This window comes from Archocentrus centrarchus (genome assembly GCF_007364275.1).
Source record: "Archocentrus centrarchus isolate MPI-CPG fArcCen1 chromosome 18 unlocalized genomic scaffold, fArcCen1 scaffold_23_ctg1, whole genome shotgun sequence".
Classification (NCBI taxonomy): domain Eukaryota; kingdom Metazoa; phylum Chordata; class Actinopteri; order Cichliformes; family Cichlidae; genus Archocentrus; species Archocentrus centrarchus.
Window position 1 is genome coordinate 4,196,016 of NW_022060145.1, and position 22,482 is coordinate 4,218,497.

Sequence of the window (22,482 nt, forward strand, 5' to 3'; positions counted from 1 at the left end):
GTCTGAACTGGCCCATCAAAGGGTCGAGTCTGACCCTCTGGGTAGCGTTGCAGTGGATAAAAATTCAAAAGTATTATGTTGCAAGCTGTTAAGAATGGATCACCCAGAAAACGTCATGTGGCCAATCATCCGTTGACCTCATCAGATCCAGAGGTCCAAATCATAATCGCTTTTATAGCCTGAAATTACCCATGACCTGTCATACCACAAAAGAAAAATATGGTAATCCAAGGATGTATGCTATGCAGTGTTTTTATTTGTGATGACAGTCGACTGACTTAATATGGAGAAACTGACACAATCTTGAAATTATATTTCATTTTTAAGGCTCACTCCATGAAAAATCAAGCAGTGCCTCCCACCTGACCTTTCAGAAATAGCTTTTTTTTGTACAAAATCTGTAATATATTTAATGAAGCCGTGTAAAATTTGACCTTCATCCTCTGAAAAATTTAGTTAGTTACAATCCTTCGTAGTTTATGTATGGCTGAGTCAAAAGCCTACAGTTTCTCTGTTGCATTATTTTTTCCCTGTATTTTGTCACATACATTAAAAAGATTTGATATTGAAACTAGGATATATCCCATACTGATGCTCAAAGTTGCATATAGAAAAATTCTTGTTTTACAAAAGCAAGATTTTGGCTTTAGATTGTGACACTTTAAACATACATTACACTGGTGTGCAAAATGTAACTTATTAAGAACGTGTACAGTATAATAGAGTTACACAGAGTTATGCAATCCTGCCTGCAACATTTCTCTTATACTTGATCTCTTGCTACAGCTTTTATATAGTATCTAAGGAAAAATGATAATGCTTTGTTCCAGTCATCCCCATGAGACCTTTGCTACTCATGGAGTCAGTGTCAGTGTGGAGCGGCCTTTCAAAAACAGAGGCGCTTGGTCCTTGTGAAATTGCAGAGGCAATCAGGTGAAAGAGAGGTGCACTTTAAAAGTTTGACTATAAAAAAAAAGAAGTATCCACAAGGTACATGTCCCTGAAGCAGTGCCTCAAGTACACATTTTTTTGTATTTATTGTGTTCGCTGATCAATATGAGAGATATTCATTCCTGTCTCTCCCCAGTATCTAATAAAACAGCAATGCCATTCAAGAGAGAAATGTTTGGAATAGAGCCTTGGAGACATGGTTTTGCAGTTACCGCAGTTTGATGATCGACTGTGATGATGGTTCCGCTGGGAATACATCACTGTGTTGTTGAAGTGTTTATAGCACGGAGTGTTTGAAACACGACAGTCACTCTAACTTGATGATACTTCGGCTTCCATCATCAGAATTATGTCAATACCGGCGGCGCTGCTAGACCTCCGGTGTCTCACATAAAGCTGTTTCGTTAGCAGTGATTCTTTCCACAGCAGGATGGGGGGGGCATGATTGTTGAAACCATAACATCTATGAGCACAGTGTTCCACTAGTGTTTGGGTGCTGTGAAGATTTAATTTTCTCTTCTGTGCTGGCCGACTGTTGCGCAATCAGGCATAAAAAGCAACATTTGATTTATTTTGTTTGTTTTTTATTAAAGAACTTAAAGGGGACTCATCATTTCCAGCTCCTTCCCAGTTGCATACCTTTATTCTTGGTCTTTACTTGAGTAGCTTTCCATGATTCGTGTCAAAATAGTTGTTATTTATCTTATACGGCACCTTGGTACATCCTCCCAGTTCATACTCTGTCTGACAAAAGCTGTTTTAGCTCCCTTCGCCTTCCTTTTAAACTGACATTCTTTTGATTGGCTGCTCATCGTAATCAAGCAGGTTTGAACGGAAGGTGGGGCTTATGTACCTGAGATGACCATATTAGGGAAGTCTGCTGTAATTGATGTCATACAGATCCAATAGTAGAAAACCTGAGAGTTTAGAGTAATCTGAAGCCTGAGCATTCATCCCACAGGGATTACATACACTGACCTCATTATTTGAGACCAAATTTAATATGAGCATCCACTAAGATAAGATAAGATAAGATAAAACTTTAATGATCCCACGACGGGGAAATTTGTGCATTACAGCAGCTCAATACAGAGAAAAAATGAAAAGGATGAGTAAGAACAAATAACTAAACTAAAAACTAAAACTAAAATTCAATAGAATAAAATAAAATAGCAAAAAACTATACACATATACATAAGCACTATATACATAAATATATATATCAGTGTCAATACCCACATTTACATATACACACTACATGTATAAAATAATTTCTCCAAAAGGAGGAGATTATGATGCGTCACACGGTCTATTTGTATGATAAACACTGTACTGAATATATGATATTTTAGTCTCTCACTCACTTTACTACCAGGAAAACCTCAGACATTTTGGATTGAGTTGTGTAAGAATCAGCCAGCACAGGAAAGGGAATGGGGCCAGTACTGCATACAAGAGCTACATTGACCTCAGAGTTCATCTGGCTGAAAAATCCAAAGCAGGCTTTAATCAAGAGATAAGAAGTCTGACTGTCTAGCCAGTATGAATTCCACTCACATTTACTGGATGCTCTGAAAGGTCCTAAATTGTGTTTAGTCACTCTATTGAACACCCTAGTGGAAGTGTGACAGTTTGATTACTGCTCTGACACCTGCTGATGGGGTGTAACCCACAGAAGTAGATGCAGAGCTGCTCAGAAATGACACACAGAGAGATGCTGCTGCTGCACCTTTCCATTTATTAGTTGATTTTCTTTGTCATTTCTTTTGTTATTTCTCCATTTTTCAGTCGCAAAAAAAAGCAGTGTGCAGCTAGACACCGGTCCCTCTTCGCAAACATTTTTGGAAGCAGCGTTGATGCTCTTGAATCTGGGCGCATCATTCAACACCAGACTATTTATTTTAGTTCCGTGTGTGTGTGTGTGTGTGTGTGTGTGTGTGTGTGTGTGTGTGTGTGTGTGTGTGTGTGTGTGTGTGTCAGTTACTTATTCCACAGAGTGCAGTATAGTGCAGGAAGTGGGTGGGATATCCATTTTTCTTTTTGTACAAAGCAAAACAAAAGCCATAACTATTTTTTTCACTCACTCTGTCTCTGCTTCATTTATCATTCTCACTTGTTGTCTTATGTCATGTCTGAAAGGCCATGCAGCACACCTTTCTTTTGTGATTCCATGTGAGCATGCTTATGTGTGTGTCTACTGTGCGGTCAGCTCTTAATAGGTTTTCTCTTGTACATACATGTATTTATATGAGGATCATTGTGATTTCTAACTTGTATATTGAAGGCATTTTTCAAGCGTTTCAAATTTTGTTTGGACTTTACAGACGAGTACATTTTAACTGTCACAGCTTGGTTTTACAGTCAAGGTTAGAACCAGGTCATAATGGTCCTCACAAGAACAAAAGTATAGATATGTGTGTGTGTGTGTGCAAGGCCAACGCCTTGATAAGCATCCGGTTTTTGTTGAAACTCCACCAGTGTATCCTTAAATCTTTGGTCTGTTCTGTAATTTTACAGCTGAGCATCAGTGGAGACGATACAGAAATGGGTCACGGAGTGAGACAGGGACAGGGATGATTATGGTACCAGTGGCTTTGGTTTCCTCTTCACAGCTCAACAGCAAAGTTGTTGCCTGAAACTTGACTTGTCAACAAGCTGTCCCACATTGAATGCAGCAGCTCCTAAGGGAGGAGCATAGTCAGGCATAAAAACTAATTATTTCCATGCTGATTGATGAGAGAAAAATTATATAGCATTGTTTTGCTTCAGTTGCATTCAAATGAAACAAGTCATCGCTGTAAGTGTTACAACAATCTGTGGCTCAGGCACTATTTTGTGATGTCAGAGCTGCAAGTTTGATATAATTAGTGTAAGAAATTATGATATAGTGTACTATAAATATTATGCATCACATCAAAGTGGACATGAAACACTATATGTACAGTATAAAGGCTTATTTACACCATGGAGCCCTACTCTAAACAACCATCATAGATTTAACCCTGTCTGTAAAGCTGGATTTAAGAACTGTGTTTAAAGTTAAGGATTTAGAGCATGTGTAGCTTTCACGCTGAGATGCACAGCCTGCACCTCCAACTCCTGATTTCTCCACTTCCTTAATGCAGACTGTCAGCTGGAGCTCCTCAGCTGACATCCCCCTTGTCGAACTGGGGGTTTCTGTGAAAGCAGTGGTCACAGGGGGAACCTCTGCCTCAGCTCCTCTTTTCTCAAACTCAAAGGCATTTGCACATTAATAAGGTTTGAAATGAGCATCAAATCCACTTTCCTTCACTTATTGAATTCAATTCATCCAAATCAAAATCCACAGTGCCCCACCAGACAAAAACGACAATCGGAAATATGTAGAGACACAAACAAAAAATAATACCTACCACACTTACTGGAACAAACATGTGGAAAAATGGCAAGGATGAGCCCAAAATTATGTTATGCCCTGGTCTGAGGTAAACCAGAGCGCAACACAAACACGACTGCCCTCTTCCCTGCTCCCAAGGAAGCATCAATGCTATAGCGAGGTTTGCAGTCACAAACAGACCAGTTTATTTATCTTTAACGGTAGAAAACGTCAGGGTGGGCACAGCCGAAACAACAAATAAAACATTCTAGAAAGGAAACAGAGGCCTCTTATCTGCCTCTCTAAACTGAGAGAAAGATATGTACAATGTTTACAATATGTACAAAAATAACTAATCTAGTTCTTCTAGATACAGAATACTTGATCACACAGCAATATGCACTTATACACAGCATGGCCTTAATGGAAACAGGAAGTAGACAGGGTTGAGTCAGGCTATATAGGTCCCAATTTATAATCAGCACCCTTCAGTCTCCAACCAGTGGAGCTTACATAATCACAGCGCAGAAGAAAAATTAACAGCACCACCTCCAGGTATGGAGGAGTGAACACAATACACGCACACACACACACACACACACACACACAGATCAAGCATTTCTCCCCCTCAAGAAATGCTTGACCTAAAACCCTTCAGAAGATCAAGCATCTGCCACAGTGCTATCAGCCCCTTTAAGATGATGAATCTCAAAATTGAAATGTTGCAACAATAATGACAGCACATAAGAGGCTGATTGTTGTTCTGCATGCATGACAGGAACTCCAGGGGATTGTGGTCAGTGTAAACAGCAACTGAGGTGGAGCTGGAACCAACACATGCCTCAAAATGTAGCAGTGCCAAAAGTAATACAGAGGTTTCTTTATGAATTTTGCTGTAATTCATTTGGTGTTTATTGAGTTTTTTTGAAAACACCACCTGCACCATGATCACTGGCATAGCTCTCTAGTTTAAAGGCACAAGCAAAATCAGGGGCAGCCAGCACTGGGGCACTGCACAGAAGCGCCTTGGCTGAACCAAATGAGTCCTGACACTCAGAGGTCTACACAGAAGGGTTGGCAGGACTTGACAAATCAGTCAAAGGAACAACCACACTCGCAGAGTTCTTGCAGAACCCACAGTAGTAGCCACACATGCCCAGAAACCAGCAGAGTTGGCACTCTGTTACTGGCACAAGAAAGTCCAAAAAGGCCTGAACTTTGGCCAACAAAGGGCGCACTTGCCCTTGTCCTATTTGTTTCCCTAGACACATTGCCAAAAGTATTCACTCAAAAAGTATTCAGGGGTTCCAATCAGGTGTTCCAGCACTACCCACAAGAAGAAGATTATAAAATCAGAACCACAAGTCGACAAGAGCCCGTCCCAAGAACTTTTTCTATAGATCTGTGTGTTTTAAAAACATGTTCAGTGGAGCAAGACAGAAAAATAGGTCGATCTGTTTTCTTCCAAAAACCATTGATCATGTTATAATGGGTCTTTATAAGGCAGTTAGATGGCACTCCTCTCACTCAAATACCTACAGAGCAAAAGTCAGTCTGTTGGCTTTGAGAACAACATTGTTTGAAAGAAAACTGTTTTTTTGTTTAATTTGGTGGTAAAATGATGCATGTAGAGTGAAAACCGTAGGGTCAGCAGCAGGTTAGAGAAAATTTCTGCTTCTTCTCTTCGTCTCCTGCAACAAATTATTAAATAATTAGACAACCCTACAATCTACACATGAAAAAGTCATACCCATCAGGGCTGTGCCATATCATATCGTCTCTGATAATACCAGCATTTTAATGTTTACATGATATAAAAATGTCATATCGCAATTTCATAGTGCATGCAGCAACAAGACAAGCCTAGGCTTGTCGGAGAGCAGGAGCCTCGTGTCTCTGATGATAATTTAGTACCTAAAAAGGAAGCTACTTCAATAACCTCTAACAAAGCACAGTACTTTTTCAAAATATACAAGAAAACTGTTCCTACTAAACCTAAACTAAATCTAAATTTTCCCCACATAAGGCAAAAACACACCACTGAGTACATCCAGACTGTGAAGGAGGAGATAGCAGCAACCAGCAACCCAAATGTAAAGAAGTGACTCAACCAGTTTCAGTTTTATTATGTAACAATATTGTGCAGCTCCTGACAACTTATGGTTAAGTTACTTTAGTTATTGTTAAACTAAAGCGTTAAGCAGTTGTTTTATACTTTTACTTAAAATTTCCAGAGTAAACACTACCTAGGCTACTTTTGTGCTTACATTTGACTTATTTTGTGTCAGCGGATATAACGCTGTGTCATTAGCATTGCACTATAAATGCAGGTGCTGCTGGCACCTGGTTTGAGTAGTTTCAGACTTCAAATTAGGAAGTGTGTCATCCATGACAGTAGTTCATTGATAACAAAGAAAAATGAAGGAAAATGTCCTTCATCTACATTTATAAATGCTGCTGCAGGCATTGATCAAAGTTCTTCAGAATTTTTTTTTTCATCAGAAACTTAGTTAATCTAAATTTTCTTGAAATATCTTGATATAATTTTGATTTGAATTTGAATTTTTTTGGTGTCTGTACAACAGACAGCATGGGAGGAAGAAAGATATTACAGAATTTTGCCAACCATAACATATACTGAGATTATTTGCTTTGCAATAATCCCACCAAAAAGAGAGAAGAGAGAAGAAGTAGCAATGTTATATATAGATATACACAGAAAGGGTGATGAAGGCCCGATTAGAGAAAAAAGAGATCCAAACAGAAAAAATACCACATTGTGATTGACAGGTGTTGATGATGGTATCAGTAGATAGGGAGATGGCCTCTTGCCTTTTACCTGATTGAGGCCAAGACGTTTGAGGCTGACTGACTGTAATCCAAATAATCTTTGGCAGTTTCTACTGCATCTTTTCTGTGAGAAATCAGTCAAAGATGCCATTGAAAAAAAGTCTTCAACCACCTTTACAAAGTTAAAAAAGCAAGTTAGAGGTGACACCCTAGCCTAACTCTTTGTTAATAATTATTTCATGTAATGGATGCAACATAGATGACTTGACTCATAAATAATATCTGTTACTTTGTCTCTGTTATTTTCCTTAGCCTTAAAACATTAAGGAAACCTCCTGTAATCTAAGATGCTGAGGACTGAACCCTGGATGTCATATATGCAGTGGTGGACAGTAACAAAGTACAAATATTTCGTTACTGTACTTAAGTAGATTTTCCAGGTATCTGTACTTTACTCGAGCATTTATTTTTCTGACAACTTTTTACTTTTACTCCCTACATTTTTACACAAGTATCTGTACTTTCTACTTTTTACATTTTCAAAACAAGCTCGTTACTTTAGGTTTAATGCGTCTGAGAAACGTTTGCATTTCCAGTCAGTGCGGGAGCCGGCTTGTGATTGCAAGCGGTGTTTTCTTGGAAGTCGCAACAACAGGGCGGCAGGGAGGGAACCGACACCCCACACGGTAGAGGGAGAGGCTCCTGCAACGCTCGCTTGGAGACCGGAAAGAACTAGAGGAAGTTGCGCTTTACTTAGAGGCTGCACGCCGGAATGGTGAGGAAAATACAGCTGCTGTATTTTAAGGGAGAGCAAAGAATGAGCGATAACTTCACTCAGATGGAGAAAGATGTAAGAAAGAGGTAGAAACGTCCTCCAAGGAGCTACTTTTACTTTCTTACTTTGAGTAGATTTCAGAACCTGTACTTTTTTACTTTTACTTGAGTACAGAAGTTGAACCAGTACTTCAACTTTTACCAGAGTAGTTTTTAACACAAGTACTTGTACTTCTACTTAAGTACAGAATGTCAGTACTCACCTCTGCATATATGTAAAGCATTCTTTACCTCAGAGCTACCTTAACTCCTACTGTGAGCATGACTATTAGACCTCTTATAGACAGTAGATATCCATTGTATTGCCAAAAATATTCATTCACCCATCCAAATCATGGAATTCAGGTGTTTCAATCACTTCCATGGCCACAGGTGTATAGAACCAAGTGCCTAGGCATGCAGACTGCTTCTACAAACATTTGTGAAAGAATGGGTCGCTCTCAGGAGCTCAGTGAATTCCAGCATGGTACCGTAATAGGATGCCACCTGTGCAACAAGTCCAGTTGTGAAATTTTCTCGCTACTAAATATTCCACAATCAACTTTTAGTGGTATTATAACAAAGTGGAAGCAATAAGAAAAAACAGCAACTCAACCACAAAGTGGTAGGCCATGTAAAATGACATGCATAGTGTGCAGAGGTTGCCAACTTTCTGCTGAGTCAATCGCTATAGACCTCCAAACTCCTTGAGATTAGCTCAAAAACAGTGCATACAGAGCTTAATGAAATGGGTGTCTATGGCCAAGCAGCTGCATTCAAGGCTTACATCACCAAGTGCAATGCAAAGCATCGGATGCAGTGGTGTAAAACACGCAGCCACTGGACTCTAGAGCAGTGGAGAAATGTGGCTTCTGGAAGAATGGTCAAAAATTCCCATAAACACACTCCTAAACCTTGTGGAAAGCCTTCCCAGAAGAATCGGAGCTGTTAGAGCTGCAAAGCCTGGGCCGACATCATATTAAACCGTGTGGATTATAAATGGGATGTCAGTCAAGTTCATATGCATGTGAAGGCAGATGAGTGTATGGCCATATAGTGTATGTGTGATGGTACAGTAGTTGACCTAAGACCTGTTCACACCAAATATGGCTCAGGTATATGAGGTTGTCACCATAAAGAGAGACTATAAGGGATACAAATCACTGTATTCAGAATTACAGTAATCAAGAAATAACATTAATTCTTGACTCTTTCAAGGAGTCATTGAAGAGATGTTTGAAAAATTATCAATCCTTAATCATCAAAATGAATTTCCCTTTCTAGTACTTGCAGTAAACCATAATAATGTCACAGAAAGTAGTAGCCACTGTGCTGGTTGTAGGTGAGCAAAGTAGTGAAAGCCATTAGTTAACAACTGCAACCGTTATTTTTTTAATGAAATATAAATGTCCCCGATAGTTTTAAAGTACTAATTATTTTAAGAGTTTGTGATGCACAAAATCAAAGACAACTGCGATGTGCTTGCTAAAAGTAAGGAGCAGATAATACAATGCACTGGCTCCACCATATATTCAGCATGCCAAAGCATGTTTCTGCCAGTCTTAGCAGGGTAACACTTTCCTCCCTCCAGACTAGAGAAATATGAACTTCTGCAGCTCTCCAACTTCCTCCATCTGTTGCTGTTGTGAATTCCTTAGAAAAAGAACGTGCAGGTGTCTTTTCAGTCTGTTGCATACAGCTCGTTCAACAGTTTCTATTCAGACTTTAATATTTAGTGTTATTTTTAGTGCAGTGCAGTTTCACGCAAATCGTGATCATGATCATGACAGACTCGTGTTTGAAGGAAGAGAAGTAAGATGCTTTGGGTTTAGTTTTTTTGCAAAGTCACTGTTAGCACTGGAGGCCACCTCTGTGACAGACACCCATACAAAAACACCATCTGGAGCAGCGAGACTGACAGATTACTACCATCTGTCGCTTATGAACACCTGGACCTTTGTCATCTGAGCTACATCACTCTCTCTTTTTTTTTCCCTCACTCTCTCTCTTTCTTTCTGGGCATGATTAAATTCAAACAGTAAGATTGGATAGATGATTTAATCTCCATCATTTAGTCTTAAGAATTTTAAGTGCATATGCATTGTCATCAGTTCAAATCGCTACTGCAGGTATAGCATGCATATTACCTTGCAATGCTTAGCTAGTGCTTAAAGCACTGGCTATAAGGAGACACCTTATATGAGAGGGACATGGCACTCCAAGATTCTTTAATTTAAATCTGTGGGAGGTTCTCGCCCAAGATTTTACAGTGCATGGCCACTTCCATTGCTCCCTCAAGTCGTCCTGTACCTTTTGCAGAAAAACAGCCCCAAAGCATGTTTCCATCTCCATGCTTGACGGTGGGCATGGTGTTCTTTAGATCATACTCAGCATTTCTGCTCCTCCAAACACGGCAGTTCGAGTTGATGCCAAAGAGCTCGATTTAGGTTTGATCTGACCACGGCATTTTCTCCCAAACCTTCTCGGAATCATTTAGATGCTCACTGGCAAACTTAAAATCGGCCTGTGCATGTGCCTTCTTGAGCAGGGGGACCTTGCGGATGCTGCAAGATTTCAATCCATTACAGTGTAGTGTGTTACCAATGGTGTTCTTGGTGACTGTGGTCCCAAATGCCTTCAGATCATTAACAAGATCCTCTGTAGTTTCGAGCTGATCCACCACCTTTCTCATAATCAGCCTCATCCCATGAGGCAAGATCTAGCATGGAGCTCCATACGGAGAGTGATTGATGGTCATTTTATATTTCTTCTATTTCTGAATAATTGCATCAACAGTTGTCACCTTCTAACCAAGCTTCTTGCTGAAGGTCTTGTAGCCTATTCCAGCCTTGTGCAGGTCTACAATCTTGCACCTGATGTCCTTTGACAGCTGTTTGGTCTTTCCCATGGTGGTGGAGAAGTTGGAATGGAAGAAATTGATTTTATGGACAGGTGCACTTTATACACATAACAAGTGGAGATCAGGAGTATCTGCAGTCGATTGATTGATTGACTGATTGTAATCTGTGTAGGTCACTGTCATCTCACTCAAATATAAATACAAATCCATTCATAAGTACATAATGTGTTTTTTTCTGCATTTTTGGTTGATATTCTGTCTCTCTCTCCATCAAAATGAGACTACCATAAAACTTAGTGACTGTTCATTTCTTTGTGCGCTAATTTTCAAATTCAGCAAGGGATCAAATAATTATTTCCCCCACTGTAAGTGTTAATTCTATACATGCATTCTTTATGTCCGGGTGACCAATTAAATAAAGTTAATTTAGATATTAGATCAAACCAACTGCCCACATACTGTTCAAGATGCCTGCCTACTTGCTTCTAGAAGGACTGTGTTAGGACTTTAAATTCTAGTTTGTCTGGCCTCTTAGTAGGAATACTAATCAATAGGGCATCCACATAGAAAGCAATTTGCTGGCCACTTTAATACTTTCGCTAACTGTTGGTCAGTAGTGGACATTCCAGCCTCTGGTTGCCTGTATTTACCCCTTTTATTGAGGTTTCTCACGTGAGGTCATTCAGACTTAGCTCAAGAGTCGGCCGCTATATTCGACATGATACAGCCACCAGTTACCAGGAGATTTTTTGCCAACCAGTTGGGGAATTATCATTTTAATCTCACAACCAGTGGTTGTCAGATGGGCGTGAACCAGTCTTGGTCTACGCCCAGTCAGTTCACTTGATTCTACATTTTCACCATGATTTTTACACGTTCAAAGTGGCGGACAAGTTAACACCACATGGTTAGTGGTCATGTATTTGCAAAACTTCAGTATGCAAATCAATCGCATTCTTTGGTCTCACTGGCAGTCACTTCAATTTATCGCCTCAAAATTGAGAGAAGCTTTCCAGTTCCCATCTCCAGCTGTTATTTTGCTTGTCATCACTTTGAGTCGCTGAATGTCGCAGACATTCTGTGGTCTTTGGTCATCACACCCCTTTTAACTGCTAAAGAGCAACAAAACAATCATGAGGTTTTCTTTTTTTTTCTTGTTTGTTGTTTTTTAGCAAATGTTCAGAAGGGGTCTGCAACGGTGAATATGACAAAACTGTGAGACAGTTTGATATATTTGAATATTTGAGACAGTAGATGTTGAAAGTGTAATTTCCCATTAGTATGAAAGAGTGAAAAAGTTTAAAGAAGTGTACTTACTCTTGAATATGAAATCAATTTTACTCAGGGTCCAAAGTAATGACTTTCTAGTTGTAGCACAGTGAAGCTAATTTAAAAAATCTTATTCAAGGTAAATGTGACAGTCAGCTATGATGTGATTTTAGGTACATTTGCACAGTGTTATTGTGTATGTCAGGGATTTGGCATTGTTCACTTTGTTCAGCAGAAAGGGCTTCGAGGGTTTTGAGTTTATAGGAACAGGATACATATGAGGTTGAGAAAAATGTCATGTTTTAGAATGACAGACAGCAGGAAGGACATTCACTGAGCCACATAATCACCGTGTAAAGAATTAGATGCATTGTCACAGCAATAATCACTGTTACATTGCTTTCACACTCTAAAACACAATGTTTTAATGTGAATTTTTCTCTGAATGAGAGGCAGAGCTAAATGTTCATGTATCAGTAATGTATATTTTATTTGGGACTTACAGTACCATTCAAAAGTTTGGACACACTTTAACTGGTATTGGATTTACTTCATAGCAGTGCTAAAGCTAATACCCCATTACACCTGTGTGATTTTGGGACTCCAGCACTCAGAACATAAGTCAGGCTTCAAGGTAAAGCTTTATAAATGATTCTGACTTACTAAAATCATAGCCAATAACATCAGGGTCATTATGTATGAATGAATAATAAATAAAATTAAAAAATCTGATTGTTTTGTCTGTCTGCTCATGCCAAAGCTGAAAATAATAGTAGTAAACTGTTCCTCTGTCTCTCTTCTGCTGCATTCAGTGGCAAGTACAGTTTTGTGTGGCCCTATGCAAGCAACCTAAATGTGTATGCAGTGGGACTAGAACATGTAGAGCAAATAACAGGTTTCAAATCTTAAAACAAGGTGTTGTGTTTTGCTGTAGCTCACTTGTATCTCAGTCTGGGTTTTTTTTTTCCTTATTGTTTTTCTGTTGGATACATAAACCCTTAATTGGGACTATGCTTGTTTGGCATGTCTTACCATACGGTGGTATGCAAAAGTCTGGGCACCCTTGGTCAAAATTACTGTTACTGTGAACAGTTAAGCAATTTAAAATGAAATGAACTCCAAAAGTAATAAAGTTAAAGATGAAACAGACTTTATAACATTTTAAGCAATGTCAGTGTATTATTTTGGTTTTGTACAATTTTAGAGTGAGATTTGAGCACTTAGATCACTTGGACCAAGGTTTCAGACCTTAATTAGTTTGTTAGGGTTATGCTTTGTTCATAACCATTGTTAGGAAAGGCCAGGTGATGCAAATTTCAAAGCTCTAACCTAGTCCCAAAAATCAGCAGCAATTGGTTCTTTAAGCAACTTCCTACCACTCTGAAAATGAAAATGGTTGAGGTTCACAAAGCAGGAGAAGGATATAAGAATATAGCAAAGCATTTTCAGGTTGCCATTTCCTCAGTTCGGAATGTAATTAAGAAAGGCCGTCATTAAAGTGTCATCAGAAGAAAACCTCTCCTGTGTCCTTACCACAAAATTTAGTGTCAGAAGTTTGCAAGAGAACATCTAAACAAGTCTGATGCATTTTCGAAACAAGTCCTGTGGACCGATAGGGTTAAAATGGAAGTCTTTGGCAGCACCAAGCAAAGGTATGTTTGGAGAGTACTTCTCCAACCGTTAAGCATGGGGGTGGATCAATCATGCTTTGGGGTTGTGCCAATGGCATAGGGAACATTTCACAGGTAGAGGGAAGAATGGATTTAATTAAATTCCAGCAACTTCTGGAAGCAAACATATCACCAGCTGTAAAAAAAAGCTGAAGGTTTCTACAAATGGATAATGATCCTTAACACACCTCAAAATTCCCAATACACTACCTTAAGGGATGCAAGCTGAAGGTTTTTATCACGGACCTCCAAAGAGCAGTGCAAGCAAGATGGCACAGGAATCTCAGAACTGGAAGACTTTTGCGAGGTAGAATGGATTAAAATTTCTCAGACAAGAACTGAAAGACTCTTGGCTGGCTACAAAAAAGCATTTACAAGATGTTATATTTGCCAAAGAGGGTGTTAATAAGTACTAACCATCCCCGAATTTTTTGCATCAAGCCCTTTTCCTTTTTTTGTTATTTTGAAAAGTAAAAGATGAGAAAAAAATGTTATTTAAAATATAAAGGGACTGCGTCATCTTTAACTTTACGCCTTTTGGAGAACTTTTATCTTCAACTTGCTTAATTGTTCACAGTATTTTGACCAGGGTGCCCAAACTTTTGCATACCTCTGTATCTTTGATTCTGTTACACTGTCTGTATGCATCATTGCACAAATACATAAAATACATACATATATGCGTGCATGAAGCTAAAAACTACTCCGAATGAAACAAACCGAGCGACTGCAGCTCTGTATGAAAAGGAGTTTGCTGCGGTTTGCTGATATTCGGCTTTACCAAACTGTAACAGTGTTATAGGTCTGTTATGTAATGGTGGTTTGTTGTGAGACATGGTGTGACTTCTTTACAGCATTTCAGAACAGTGCTGAGTCTCTCTTCTGAAGCATAAAGACACTCTTACTAAAGGAATGTAGCCTAGATAAAAATAAATAAATAAATCACACCTCTCAGTGAATCACAGTGGGAGCTGGCATATGAATGGCTTGACTCAAAAATAGACATTTCCACTGGTGTGGTTTTCTTAAAAAAAATACTTACCTGACAAACAACGTATACTTGTACTGGGTTTCTTCATATCATCTTCTGAAGTATCTTTATGCAATAGCTGGCAACTATTGGCTTGTTAAACTAAATACACTTTAAATTCCTATAATGCAATGTGACACCTTTCCCCCGCTGAAAATGTCATCATTTGGTATTTGATAGTTTCACATAATGATTTTGAAAAGCTCATCTCTTGCTGCGGTTCCTCAGGGATTCCCAGCGGAACCTTTTTACTTTTTGAGATCCTTACCGGAGAGAGCATTTTGCTAACTGTGCTCAGCAAGAAACTACATTCAGACAGTGAACACGTACTGATATTCTTACATAGACGTGCATCTCATAATATTGCAATTATGGGCACATACACAAGCTGGTGTTAATGTCTGATTATATGACATCGCCCTGATGAAAGGCTGCCATTATGCATGCACGGTGATTAATTATGCTTTTGTTTTTCAAGTGTTTTGGTTCAGCATTGTTGAGATAATTAAAGCCTGTTTAAAAAAAAAAAAATACATGATTAAAAGAAATTATGCTAGGGATTGTACCCTGTGCTTCATACAGCAAGCACACTCTGTCACTGCTGCCCCCTTGTGCCATCTGTCTTTCCTCAATAGTGGGACTGAAGGAACTAATTGTGCAATTAATTTTACTTCAGAAATGTTGAAAGCTTTAAATATTAATTTTCAATTCAGTTCAATTCAATTTTATTTATTCATTGTAAGCTAAGACCCTATAATACAGAAAAAAAAACAACAATCAGATGCCCCACTATGAGCAAGACCTTGTGGGAAGGAAAAGCTCCTTTTTCACAAGAAGAAACCTCTGGCAGAACCAGGCTTAGGGAGGGGCAGCCATCTGGTTGGGTGGGAGGGGTGGGAGACAGGACAAAAGACATGCTATGGAAGAGAGCCGGAGATAAATAATAGCTAATGATTAAATGCAGAGTGGTGTATAGACATAAACACTCAGTACATCATGGGAAGCCCCCCCAGCACCATAGGCATATTGCAGTATAACTAAGGGAGCGTTCAGGGTCACCTGATTGAGCCCTAACTGTAAGCTTGATCACAAAGGAAAGTTTTAAGCCTGAACTGAAGGCTTTCAGAGAGCTTTTAGGACAACCTGATAATAATGAAATAGTCCAGCCTAGAAGTAATAAATGCATGAACTAGTTTTTCAGCATCACTCTGAGGATGTTTCTAATTTTAGAGATATTGCGCAAATGCAAAAAAGCAGTCCTACATATTTGTGTAACGTGTGCATTAAAGGACATATCCTGGTCAAAAATGACTCCAAGATTCCTCACAGTATTACTGGAAGCTAAGGCAATGCCATGCAGAGCCTTTTTAACCGCACCCTAAAGATGCTCCGAGAGTGTGCTCATCATAGAGGTTGACAGATGTTCCTGTGCTGTGCCCCCTTTTTCCTTCAGAGCTGTCTTAAGTCTTCATGGCGTAGATTCAAAAAGGTGCTGGAAACATTCCTCAGAGATGTTGGTCCATATTGACATGATAGCGTCATGTAACTGCTGAAGATTTGTCAGTTAGACAACCACATCCATAATACAGAAAGCTACACATCCATGATACAGATGTCTCACTCCACCACATCCCAAAGGCGTTCTTTTTGGTGACTGTGGAGGCCATTTGAGGACAGTGAACTCATTGTCATGGTCAAGAAACCAGTTTGCATTGATTTGAGCTTTGTGACGTGGTGCGTAGATTAACAGTTTCTGAAACGTGCAGGGCAGCCTGTCTGGCACATTCAGAGTCACTTAAATCGCCTTTCTTCCCCATTCTGATGCTCGGCTTGAAATTCAGCAGGTCATCTTGACCATGTCTATGTGCATTAAGTTGTTGGCATATGATTGATTAAAGAGCAGTTGAAGAGGTGTACCTAATGAAGTGACCAGTCAGCACAGATTACAAGTTCTATAGAGCTCAGAAACCTTGAATTTCTAGCTGGAAAGTTAAAGCAGGCGCACCAACCCTGACTTTGCCACCTTGGATTGCAAAGTCAGGGATTGGTGTGAAATTTCAAGAGAAGTGCAGCATTACACATTGTTTTATCCTCTTAAACTGTTATTCTTCAGCAAGTAAAGAAACTTACAGATCAGCTTGGAGATGCTGGGGATTGAACCCAGGACCTCATACATGCAAAGCATGCGCTCTACCACTGAGCTACATCCCCATCTGCATTACTGGGAGAACTAGATGCCTCTTTGTCCTGAGCCTCGCTTTTGTAACGTTAAAGACAAGTTACAAAAGCATTTACAAGCTATTTTTCAGCTTTCCAGAGGATACGATACCCACTTCTGCAGTAACTGGCCTAATTTTTTTGGGCCCACTTGTCTGTGTTCACCACGCTAGTTACCTCCAAGTTGGCAGCACTAAGAGGCACTGTGCTTTCAGAGAAAAAGGTGAAGTGTGGAGCTGAAAATTGTTTTGAAAGCTAGATAGCCACTGACAGAAGCACTCCTCCTTCACCTCCACTCTACACTTTTTATTGGATGCCAGAGTTGGAAATTAGCACACACCAGTGGATAACTGTGTGTTACCCTTAAAAGCAGTATTTTACTTTTGTAGCCTGTTTATTGAACTTTTTGAAGTGTTAACCTCCTCCTTTATCTCCCTGCTAAAAACTATGTCTAAGTAAATACTCTCTATTAAGGTGGTGCATACATACAAGTATTGTGTAGCTGTTTTGTTAATGTGACTGCACACAACTTTTGAGTTGACTTTCATTGCTTTTCTACAAGTTATTTAAATTGGTATGCCAAACCATGTTTGTGTATATGTGTGATTTCATCATTTTCCCTCATTTAGAATTTGCCTGATAATAGAGTTCGGTATTATGAAAATCCATGTGACGCATGCTTCTTGAGCTTCTCTGGAAATCCCTTTCAAACGGCTGACAAAATGTGTTTCCTTATCGTCATATTTTGACAGAATGCTCATTCAAACAGTTCTAGTCTTTTTTTCACATCACTTCTGAGCTTTGTCATGGCATTTATCTTATTCAAATATGGAATTTTCAAATGCTTCTCAAAGTGACAAAACAGCCATTTCACCCACATTTAGCCCCAAAATCCAGCTTTCAAGTGACAGCCTTTATTCAGCTCAAACACCATCCACAGCGTGTTTGTTATGGATTGTGGAGGTTGTGTATTATCCCATCATTGATCTATCCTCCTTCCCTCCATACATTAGTCTCACATCAATAAGCTTCTTTATTGCTTCCCCATTTTAGCTTGGAGGTAAACTTATTTTCTCACACAGACACCCGAGCTGCACCCAGGCTCGGCAGGGAGCCCATAACCTTTGCGTCTCACTTTAAAAACATAACTGTGGTGTCAGTAAGGACAAAGACATCTGCATCACAAAAACTGCGAAAATGTATATATTGTTTTCTTAATCTCAACAACCTTCATTCCTGATTAAAACTGTTCATGTGCTGTAGAATTTTAACCCTTTGATTACCTGTTCATTCCTATTATGTCATTATTGCTTTTTTATGAAAAAAACACAAAAATAAATTTTCTGTACATCAAAAGCTACAGTGAAAGTCTTCTATATATTATTAGGGTTAGGGATATAACAGTGAATGACAATAAGATTGATTTTGATGCTTTATTATTATTTTTGTTCAGGGTTTTTTTTTTTTTTTTTACAGACTACACTCGGTACCTCAGAGGAGAAAAATGTCTATGCCATAAAAACTGCCATGAAAAAAAAAATCATGCATTTATATTATTTTTAATATTCACTGAGTTTAAAGTAATGCAGCGTCAGTCCTGATCATAACTACCAAATATTTGTCAATGGCCATTTATTTCCGCTGTGGTCCCAGAAAGCAACCAACAACAACAATGAAGAAACACATAAAATAAATAAAAATATCTTGTGAGTCAGATCACTTATAAAATGCAGCTCTAAAGTAGGACCATGCCAGAATGCCAGTATAAAAAAAATAGATTTTCCAAAAGACTTAACCCTGGGTATGTGCAAGGACGATGCACTAGATCTGGTATTTATAATGAAGCTTATTAATAAAATTAAAGCTATCGGCCAAAATAGTTGGTGCTGTGCCATTCAAAATTTTAAAAACAAAATGAAACTTCAACTGAGCAACATGCATACTAACCGGTAACATACCTGCCTGACAAAATTCAGTAGCACCAATATGCCTTCTGGCTGGTGCATTCAAGATTTACTTTATTAATTTGTTCTGGGTTACCTGTAGTCTATTTTGAAGCTTTTTTGATATCCCAGAGTACCATGAAATACTGGCATAGTCATAATGACTTTGAATAAAAGACAATACCCACATTCTCTTGGTTTTTCAGATCACATGATTTGCTTGCCTATAAAGAACCTTTAACCTAGCACAGGATTTTTTTAAATTATTCCATCCACAATGCTTTCTCCATTCAAAAACTGATCTAAAATTAAGCTCAAATACTTGATATGTGAGCTACAATTAATTTTACCACTGGTACATTGCACTTGTATGGAGTTTATTTTGTCATGTTTTATTTTCAATACAAAGAGAATTGACTCTTGTAGGGAGAGCCTATTGTCAATTAGCCATTCTCTAATTGATTCCATTTCTTTTGAAAGCCTGTGCTGGATAACCTCAACACTTTTATCTGCCACAATAAGAGCCATATCATCTGCATATAAAAGCAACTTGGAAGACACTGTTGAGGCAATATCATTTATATAGACTAAAAATAACAGCATACCAGGAATAGACCCTTGGGGTACCCTGCAAGTAATATTTGCTGGTTCAGAAAGAGCGTTCCCCATTTCAACATATTGCTGTCTATTCTGCAGATATGAAACAAGACAGTCTAACGCTGATTTAAGAAACCCTATAACCTCAAGTTTCATAAGTAAAATACCACGGTCCACTGTGTCAAAATCTTTCTGAAGATCTGACAAAACCATCCCTACATAATTACCCTTATCTTGTTTCATTCTAATGTAATCCATAAGATGAACCAAGCAATCCTCATTCGAAAAAGAAGAACAAAAACCAAATTGAAACTCATATAAGAGATTCCGATCAGAGAGGTAGCGGTACAGTTGTTTATACACAACAAATAATTTAGATATGGTAGAAAGAATTGACACAGGTCTGTAATTACCAGGATCTGTTTTACAATTTTTCTTGTTCTGTTTATTATATGAGCTGAGGTTGAAATTTGAAAAACACAAATGACACCAAATGACATCAAAAGCAAATAATCAAAAATAAAATAGACAAAAATATTCCTTGTAAGAGCCAAGGGTTAAGCTTGACTTAGGTAGACCATGGCTATCGCAGGTAGTCAGCACCATAGTTTGCATTTCTACCTGTGCTCTGGACTGTCTTCATTGCTCGGCCATGATGTTCCAAACTGAGCTGTCCATGTTGGACTTGGAACTAATACAATTTTAAAAGCAGTTCTTTTTAGCGAAATGCTGAACTATGAAAAGGAGAACACAGTGTATATCTTTATTGATAGAACACCACCTACATTAGCACAGTGAGGGAGCTAGAAATAATTATATTTTGTTTCATCAAGGCATTATGGTTGCACCAATCAACATAGTGTGTTTATAAGCCATTTTTTTTACAAAGCAGGCCTAGCATAGACTTCATCACTGTAATGCAGAGTAACATTTAGGCAAACAAATGCTTATTATGTAGGTATAAAATTGGAGATGCTGGGGATTAACCCCAGAGCCTCATAGTTGCAAAGTATGCACTCTCCCACTGAGTTACATCCCCTGTATGCAAACAGCCGATCCCATAATATTATACTGCTGTTCAGCTCTTGGTTGCTGTGAGATTGTCATAAAAGAGAGGGAGAATCTAAAGTACAGTTTAATTTACTCTTTAGTCTAAAGAAGAGTAGCTTTAATGTATGCAGGTGATACTTAAGTTGTGTGTCATGTTTAACCACAAATTGGACTCAAAGAGCAGACTCAGAGAGCCCACAACAGATTTACAGCTTTTATTGTGAAACGAGAATGAGAATTCAGGAGACGGATACTGTAATTGGCACAGGTGGGAGTGGCACGAGGGATGGAACTGGAGAAAATATTTACTAGTTATTTTATCATTAGCCCTGGGCTTGTCATCAGTGATAACCTCAACCCTAACAGTAACTGTAACCCTTGGCAATCAGAATATGTAATTTTTGTTTCTGTTCTCCCAAGTCTCAGCAATCAGGGATCAAATCACACATCATTCTGACTGAAACATATAATTTTTCCCCCTTCCTCCAAAAATGAAGGGAGATTTTTCCATACCAGACCTTTCCAGGGTAAGTAAGTAGATTTATGGGTTAGGATCTATGATGGTTTAGACTTCAGAGGGTAAAGAGGCTGATTTAGATGGAACAGTGTAAGAATTTATGTTGTGAAAGTTACATATTTATTACCTCTCTGATGGTTTGTTACTGCTTCTTATTGTAATTTGTAGACGACTTCAGTTAACAGACACACTGACAATATTTTAGTACTCAGGAAGGTGAGCTTAGAAATGCCAAAACAGTTACTATTCATGAGTTAAATACATTTCATTACATTCAATAAGTAGTCATCTAAAAATAAATACTCTATAACACATCTATTATTCAAAATAATGCTGCAATGTGGCCCTAACTTACAATTTTTAAAAATTACAAAAAGGGGAATTATTTTCCATCAAACAGAGAAAGGTTGACAGTGACCCTTGTTTTGTTTTTTGGGGGTGTTTTGTTTTCTTTTTTAAATCTGCCTGTTTGTACTGTAAGTCTTGAGGTGTAGTGATAAAAAGCTTATTGCATGGCTGGGGATTTTCTTCACCTTATCAAATCACCACACCACCTGTGTAAGGCTTACTGATCATAAGGAAAGTAATTAGACTCTGTTACAGTTGTTTAAAATGACTACAATTCCCTCTTAAAAGCTCTAATAAGAAAATGACTAATGTAGGTGTTTGATTATAGTTATGAAGATTCCTATTAAAACAATTAATTAAAAAAAACATCTAAGTTAAGGAGATTGATCTCTTTGTGCTTTTGTGTATTTTTTCTTAAGACCTCCGAGCTGAAAGGTAGAAGCAGTCTAAAAGCGGACTCATGTCTTGGACAAATGCTCTTTCAAACTGACACCCTGTAAGCGATTCTGGGATCCATCTCTCAATAGAAAAGGATTATAGCCCATTATATCTCCCCTAATCCTCTCTCTCTTTTCCTTTCCATCTCTCACTCCTCTGTCCTTTTCATCTCTTTCTCACTGTTCTCAAACCGCAGCGCTACAGCTCAGTCTTTTCCCCTCCAGGTTTTTGTTTTCTTATGCTGTCTGTCCAGTTTGTACAAGTGATAAGAAGCTTTTACAAGGGACAGATGACAGTTGTTGTTGTTAGGACTAAGAGAAGTGTGTGTGTGTGTGTGTGTGTGTGTGTGTGTGTGTGTGTGTGTGTGTGTGTGTGTGTGTGTGTGTGTGTGTGTGTGTGTGTGTGTGTGTGTGTGTGTGTGTTTGCAGTTTAGTTCAGATGTCTCTGTTTTTGCAGGTTGTGTTGTTGTGTTTTTTTATTTTTAAATTTGCTCATGAATCATCATACACTTTTTTTGTGTGTCCTGTGTGCAAATTTGTCTAAATGACTCATGAGAATCTCTCTTTGAACCTTTTCTCCACTCTGTGTATGCGTGCAGATATTTATATATATATTACAAGCATGTGTGGTCCTT

The 22,482-nt window shown here is 38.6% G+C and overlaps 1 protein-coding gene and 1 non-coding gene across 6 annotated transcripts in view; one reads left to right on the plus strand and one right to left on the minus strand.

The window, feature by feature from the left end:
• The window catches only part of m1ap (meiosis 1 associated protein), a 62,346-nt gene that overhangs the window by 9,027 nt on the left and 30,837 nt on the right, over window positions 1-22,482 (plus strand). The window lies entirely within an intron of this gene.
• On the minus strand, window positions 16,878-16,949 carry trnaa-ugc (transfer RNA alanine (anticodon UGC)). Its single transcript has one exon. It is a non-coding gene; the product is annotated as a tRNA-Ala (tRNA).